Source organism: Gavialis gangeticus, unplaced genomic scaffold, assembly GCF_001723915.1.
Source record: "Gavialis gangeticus isolate Ggan-Ray unplaced genomic scaffold, GavGan_comp1, whole genome shotgun sequence".
NCBI lineage: Eukaryota > Metazoa > Chordata > Crocodylia > Gavialidae > Gavialis > Gavialis gangeticus.
The window spans coordinates 9,781,461-9,788,932 of NW_017728998.1; positions in this window are offsets into that span (position 1 = coordinate 9,781,461).

The following is a 7,472-nucleotide window of genomic DNA, read 5'->3' on the forward strand; positions in this document are numbered from 1 at the left end:
GCCGGTTTCCCTCAGCAGGACCACATTTGTGTTCCCATTTCCTCAGCAGGACCCCATTTATGATCCCATTTGTGTCAGTTTTCCTCAGCACAACCCCATATATGTCCCCATTTCCTCAGCAGGACCCCATATGTGTCGGTTTTCCTCAGCGGGTCCCATCCATGTTCCCATTTTCTCAGCAGGACACTCTGTGGCCCTGTTTCCTCAGCACGGCCCCTCCCGGCCCACAGACCCCGGAACCGCGGGCCTAGAGGCTCCATCTGCCCTTGGGAGGAGGCTCGGCCCCGCTATGAGGCCAGGGGGCACGAGCCTGTTTGAGGCCTTGGGGTCCCTGTGGGCTCCCCTGGTTGTGAGGGGGCTGCAGGATACATGGCAGTTGATTTTGGGGATGACTCGAGAGAAAGCGGAGAGGGGAGTGGGGGCCACGGGCTCAAAAGGTGTGGGGGGCACCTGAGCAGCTCTGTTTGTTAAGCCATTGAGAAAGTGTGGCCCAGGCCCACCAAGTAATGCTCTGAGCTTCCTTAAGGAGGCCACTGAGGAGGTAACGACTGATTCCTTGGGACAAATAAAATGGGGCGGGAGGGAGGGTCATCGGTTCTTCCAGAGTGCATGGAGGGGGGCAGCACTCACCGGCTCTCAGGAGACTGGCCGAGAAAGACTGACAATCTGCTCTGATGGTCTTAGGATGGCTGTAATTTGAGGGGGTTGAAGCAGTCGCGATGATCTGGGAGTGCAGTGGTGTGTGCACGAACAGCCAAGCTGCAGCTGCCTCCTTTCCTGTTCTCCCCTGTATTTCAGAGAAAAGCCACGAACGGCTTTGATATGTGCTCAGTGCACTTTGATATCACCCCACTGATTCAACAAATCATTTTTAATGATGCATTTTATCTTCCAAACCCGTGGTTTGCAACCTGTGGTCCCCCAGGGGTCCACAGACCGTCGAAGGGGACTGCGAAAGATGACTACAATTAATCAAAAGTGTGTGAACACCCGCACACAATTCAAAGGGGTCTGCACCTTCATTCAAAATTTTTTAGGGGACTGCAAATGAAAAAAAGGTTGAAAACCACTGTTCTAAGCCAGGGGTATAGGTTGTAGCTGTGTTGGTGTAACCTGACGAAGGGTTTTTGAACCCGAAAGCTTGCTTAATAATTGTTTTCCAGCTATTTAAGTTGGTCTAATAAAAGATATCAGATTCACCCAAAGAACCTTGTCTGCCTATGTTCTAAGCCAAACATTTACTTATTTACTAATGCTTGTGTGTCATTAAGGGCTGTGACTCCTGGCACTTTGCAAGACTTGCTGTTGGGTCCTGGGGGTTGGCAGATCGAGCTGCGTGTCTGCAGCTGCTCTGCCCTCCTTCCCTCACCAGCTCTGATGCGGTCTTCAGAATGGGAGGGAGGGAAGGGAGTGAGGGGAGTTGTCTGGGGTTTGCACTGGGGTGGGTGGATTGGAGCCCCCTCCCCACTTTCTACGCGCCCACCCCACCCTCCAGCACAGGCTGGGCAAACCCTAGCAGAACTCACTTCTCCCCCTCCCATCTTGAAGACAGCATCAGGAGCCAGCAGGCACTGAGAAGTTAGTGAAGACGCTCCGCTTTTGAGTGCCTATATCCAAATCCTCATGTCATGAGATTGTCCCACGATTGGGCACTTCTGTAAGGGCACGGCTGTAGAGCGCTTTCGAGGAGCTGATTGCACGACAAATGTAACTTTTGTCTGCACCCAAAGAGAGTCTCTTCCAAGTCTTGCATTTTTCTAAGTATTTCAAATAGTTTTGCCTTTCAGTCACTTTAAGTTCAAGTGGAACATACTGCCTAGGGAAGTGGTGGACTCTCCATCACTGGACGTGTTCAAGAAGAGGTTGGACAGGACAGCCACTGGTTGGGGATGATCTAAGCATAGGGATGGCTTTGTTCCACTATGGGGATTTCCCAGGCTTCTGAGCAATACTGCTTGCCCCCACCCTCTCTTTCTGCTACATGTCAGAGAGTTTTTAAGTCTCTCCCAGCGGCACTGTCTTTTGGCCACAGCCCACTGGGGTGTGCCACTGCTTCTGGTGGGACCGAAGCTGGAGATTCCTGGCTAGAGGGTCTTGCCCCGCTGGTCAGGATCAGACCAATTGCCATATTTGTCGTCAGGAAGGAATTTTACCCCATGCTCAGATTGGTATGGATTGGGGGAGGTTTGCCTCCCTCTGCAGTGGGGGACATGGCGACATTTCACAGAAGCAGGACATTGGCTGCTGCGGTTCCCCTGCTTTACCTGTGGCAGGTTAGGGTGTGTTAGGTCTGTGTTGTGTCAGGACTGACAGTAGTCTTTAATGTAGAGTTTAGATTATGGATTGTATAGGATGGTTTGGATAGGGATGATCCTGCCTCAGGCAGGGGGCTGGACTAGATGGCCTCTGGAGGCCCTCTCCAGCCCGACTTTTCTATGATTCTCTGAATTATTTAATTTAATTATTAAAATACACTCATGAGAGTTGTTAAATACTTTGAAAAATAAATGGCCATGAAGTGTTCCTCTTGTTCACTAGTTGCATGGGAAACCCAAAGGGAAAGGTGGAGGAAGCCCTGATTAGCAAGCGCTCTTTTCTTTGAAGCAGTCTCACTATGCTGTGAACTGTTTGACTTTTTTTCTGGAGATGCTTTCAGGAGATGTGAAGGCTATGTGGCCATTTGGGGTTGTTAAAGATCCTGCAGTACTTTGCACAACAAGGGTGTGTCTGAACTTCTCCCTTTTGGTAATTTGGTTGCCTAACTTCTCTTCTTGCCTTACCATTTTGTAATATTACTGTTCATGGCTGAACTCCCCAAGACTTGCATGTTGGTCCTTAACTGTCAGTGACACTGCACAGAGCAAGCCACTCTCCTTCATTCCCTACAGTTGGTTGATTTTCACTCACAACTCTGGTCCATCCTTTGTTCAGGGGAAAGTGAAGGCTTAAGTCAATAAAAGTCATGGAAAACTAGTGCTTCCAAAGAGAGCAAAAAAACAAAGAGAAATATAAACAGCCTTCAGTCAACCAGGTCATAGCAATGTGAGATGCTAACAGACACTTACTGAAACAAAATCCTCTTGGTGGCAACACTGCCAAGGCAATATGCCTTAAAAATCCTTAGCCCCTTACTTATCTTCAGGTGGAACCTCAGCTGGAACTTCATTTAGAGGGAGCAAAAAGGGCATTACCAGTATGGCCATGCAGATGTGGGAGTTACAGCAGCAGAACAAAACACTTGGGATGGAGTGCCATTCTACCTCTTGCAGAAGAACATCAGATTCAGATTATATAGTGCACAGCACACAGGACACGAGCTAAGTCTACAAAAAGACTTAGGTGCCTAGGTCCCACATTGCTACAACCTCTGGTTCCTGTTCCCCTATTACCCTGCCCCCCACTGAATCCACTTCCTGTCTACTTCCAGTCCAGCTCATGTACAGTGCATTTTGTCATGCAACTCTGCCCCAACACTGCTTTTGCTCAACATGGAGTCACTGCTAGCACTGGAGATATACTTTCCATTTTTTAAGTTCTTGCTGCCAGGACCCCACAATGGGCTAAGGTTGCGATAGCAGAGAAAGTCCTCAGATCTAGGCTACAGCATGCTCTGTTTGGACAGAATTTTAAGAGACTGCAACTGGTAAAATACAAACTCCATTTTTCAAAGACATCAATTTACCAGAGGTGCAGCAAAATGCATAGCCTTCATTACATTTAAAAACCTTACTCCATGGCATGGGAGGTGTTAAAGAAAAGGGCATCACAATGTTTGTGGCAGCTGTATACCAGATTAATTTTGTTTTGGCTGAAACTTTGGCCCGGGGGGAGGGGAGATGTGTGGAAATCAGCTTGAGAGACACTCTGATGTGGAAAACATCACTCCATACAGGATTGATAAAGTTGTAAGTTACTGAAAACAGGGTTGGATAAAGGGAAGTGTCAGGTAATTTTAACCTGAACAGGCAGTTCTGCAGTCTTGACTAGAATAAACATGTACACACAGATATGCAATTTCTTCGAAGTGTGCAAGCCCTATTGCACTTACAGAAGCTGCACAATTACATCCTGCTATAGACACATTAGTTTGAGTCTGTAAGCATCCATATAGCTATGTCAACTCTGACTTGTTCATAAACAGAACGGCTGGGTTTGAAAGCCTAACGTTGTTTGTCTGGAGACGTTCGGTCTGTATTACTGTCTGAAGGATGTTATGAAGGTCACCTACTGTTGAAAGTGTCGGGTTGTTTTTTTTTTATATGATGTATTTAGGATGTGAACCAGGGCACTCTTCTAGGTGACAGTGTCAGCCAGCTCATTATGAAATCATTAGACTAGATCTTGACATCCTCCCCCCCACATCCCCAAGAGAAATATTCAGTACCTTTTTTTATTGGAAAACATCATCTTAACAGAAAATCAATTTGAAAAAGGCTCGACTGAAAGAGGCCACTTGCAAAATTCTGAAAATGGTTTGTTAAGTTGTATAGTCTATTTTAATCTATTGTGTTCACTAGGATTTCCAAGAGAACAGACATGTATCCAGTGCTGTGCCACTTTTCATTGGCATTAAAGTAACAATTAAAACCAAAACCCTCTCATTACTCCTTTTCTTGCATTATCTACTAGAGCATTCTCTTTAAAACCTGTTTTACTCTATTGCTATATTACTGTGTAAATAAGAGGAGCTGAAGTACCTGGATTACCAGTAGGTCTCAGGGGGCTTTAATGTGCAGTAACATATTCTACTGCGCATTAAAGCGTCATGGCAGAAACAGTGCTAATATACTAATGTGCAGTAGAATTAGTCTACTGAGCATTAAGCATCACTGAAAAGGTGTTCACTTTTGCTCCAGTGCATTAAGGCAGTCTAATGTGCCTTTATGTAGTACCTCATATTAGAGGTATAAAACTTAATGCTCAGTAGTAAAAGCGTACTAATGAATGTGTAGATGCGCCTGGGGAGTTCCAGAATTGTAGATGAAACTGGGAGGAAAGTGAGACAGGGATGCCCCTATGCCAGTACCTAAGAACTCTGTCTAGAACAATAGGGGCCAACCTTTTTGGCAAATGTGCCACACTTGCCACTCCAGTACCCTTCCCCCGCTTAATCTGTTGCTTTGCTTGCTTCTCTGTGCTCCATGCTCCCTGCCCAATCTGTTGCTCTGCTTTCTAATCTGTGCCCTGCCTGTCCCCACATTCCTTGCTCCTTCCCCAGGTTGCTATGTGCCCTGCAGGGGCTGCCTGTGTCAGCTGTGAGACACGTATCACAGGTTGGTCACCCCTGATGAACATGATAGACTTCACCTCTACACATTTCTAAAAATCACTAGACTATTGCATGTTGAAGCTTTTCATCAAATTAGTAAACACCCTGAATACCCAAATCAAGGACTGCAATGTCCATCCTTCTCATCGTACGGCATCCTGATCTCACCACTTCATGCAGTCCTATTGATCAACAGATACAGGCTGCATGAGTCATACTGCTGTAGTGAGGACATGTGATCTTAAATGTAGAAGAGCAAGTTTCCCCCAATAGGAGGGATACTATCCTCTAAACATAGATAAGACAGATTTTTTTTAAAAGATTCAAATAAGCCAAGAAGCCTTAGAATTGTCTTTTCTTGTTAGAGTTGACCTCAGCTCATGTCATGTTGAATTTAACCTACTGCTTCTCATAATGCAGCCTGCACAGTTCAATTAAGCACCAACCATCTTTGTTGCTCTAAGTGATCAGCTTCAGAGTTCAGAAGAGAAAAACAAAAATACAACATTTGTCAAGGGGCCAACAGAGAAAAGAAAAACTGAGAACAAAAAGACTAGGTCCTGTCTCATGTATCTTTATTCATGCGAGCATTTCCACTGATTTCACAAGTGCCGTTTGCCTGAAGAAGGACCAAATTGTTTGGAAAAATGTTAACAGCAGTGAGACCTTTACTGCAAACAGGTGCATGCAGACTGAGGGAGAATAGCCAGCGGCGCACTGCAGCCTGCCTTTCCGCCTGCTCAGAGCACACCCCGAACACGGGCTTCGCATCTGCAAGCGCCTGCGCCGTTCTTCCGGCCGTCTTCTGGGAACCGGCCTTATCTCCCCATCTTCAGACCACAGAACAGCAGGGCCACCCGATGTGCCAGGCCTGCTGCAAATTAACTACCCCCTAACGTCACGCCAATCCCCTCCCCTTGCCTGACCTGCTGCTCTGCCTTCTGCTCCACACTTCCTGTCCTTTCTGCTGCTCCGCTTCCCACTCTGTTCCAACCGCTGCTCTGCTTTCTGGTTCCTGCTCAACCTGATGCTCTGCTTTCTGTTCCAATCCACTGCCCTACTTTCTGCTCCCCACCTGATCCACATCTCTGCTGTCTGCTCCAATCCACTGCCCTACTTTCTGCTCCCTGCCTGATCCACAGCTCTGCTTTCTGTTCCAATCCACTGCCCTACTTTCTGCTCCCTGCCTGATCCACAGCTCTGCTGTCTGCTCCAATCCACTGCCCTACTTTCTGCTCCCTGCCTGATCCACAGCTCTGCTGTCTGCTCCAATCCACTGCCCTACTTTCTGCTCCCCACCTGATCCACAGCTCTGCTGTTTGCTCCAATCCACTGCCCTACTTTCTGCTCCCCACCTGATCCACAGCTCTGCTGTTTGCTCCAATCCACTGCCCTACTTTCTGCTCCCCACCTGATCCACAGCTCTGCTGTTTGCTCCAATCCACTGCCCTACTTTCTGCTCCCCACCTGATCCACAGCTCTGCTGTTTGCTCCAATCCACTGCCCTACTTTCTGCTCCCCACCTGATCCACAGCTCTGCTGTTTGCTCCAATCCACTGCCCTACTTTCTGCTCCCCACCTGATCCACAGCTCTGCTGTTTGCTCCAATCCACTGCCCTACTTTCTGCTCCCCACCTGATCCACAGCTCTGCTGTTTGCTCCAATCCACTGCCCTACTTTCTGCTCCCCACCTGATCCACAGCTCTGCTGTTTGCTCCAATCCACTGCCCTACTTTCTGCTTCCTGCCTGATCCATAGCTCTGCTTTCTGTTCCAGACCACTGCCCTGTTTTCTGCTCCCTGCTCGACCTGACACTCTGCTTTCTGCTCCAATCCACCGATCTTTCTGTCCCCTGCCTGATCCACATTTCTGCTGCCTGCTCCAATCTACTGCCTTGCTTTCTGCTCCCTGCCCGACTTGACGCTCTTTTTCTGCTCCAGTCCACTGTCCTTTCTCTTCCCCGCCTGATACACAGTTCTGCTTTCTGCTCCGTGCCCTACTCCACCGGTCCCCCAATCTCCCGCTTTTGCTTTCTGCACCCAACCTGCCACTCTGCTTTCCGCTTTCCCCGCCCCCATTCTCCTGGCCCCGCCCCGCTTCGTTTGTGTCGCGCACGCGCCCATCGTGCGTCACTTCCGCTGCTTGCCCCGCCCCTGGGGGCGGCCCGTTGCCCAGGTGACGGGCCAGGCCGCCCGGGGCGGAG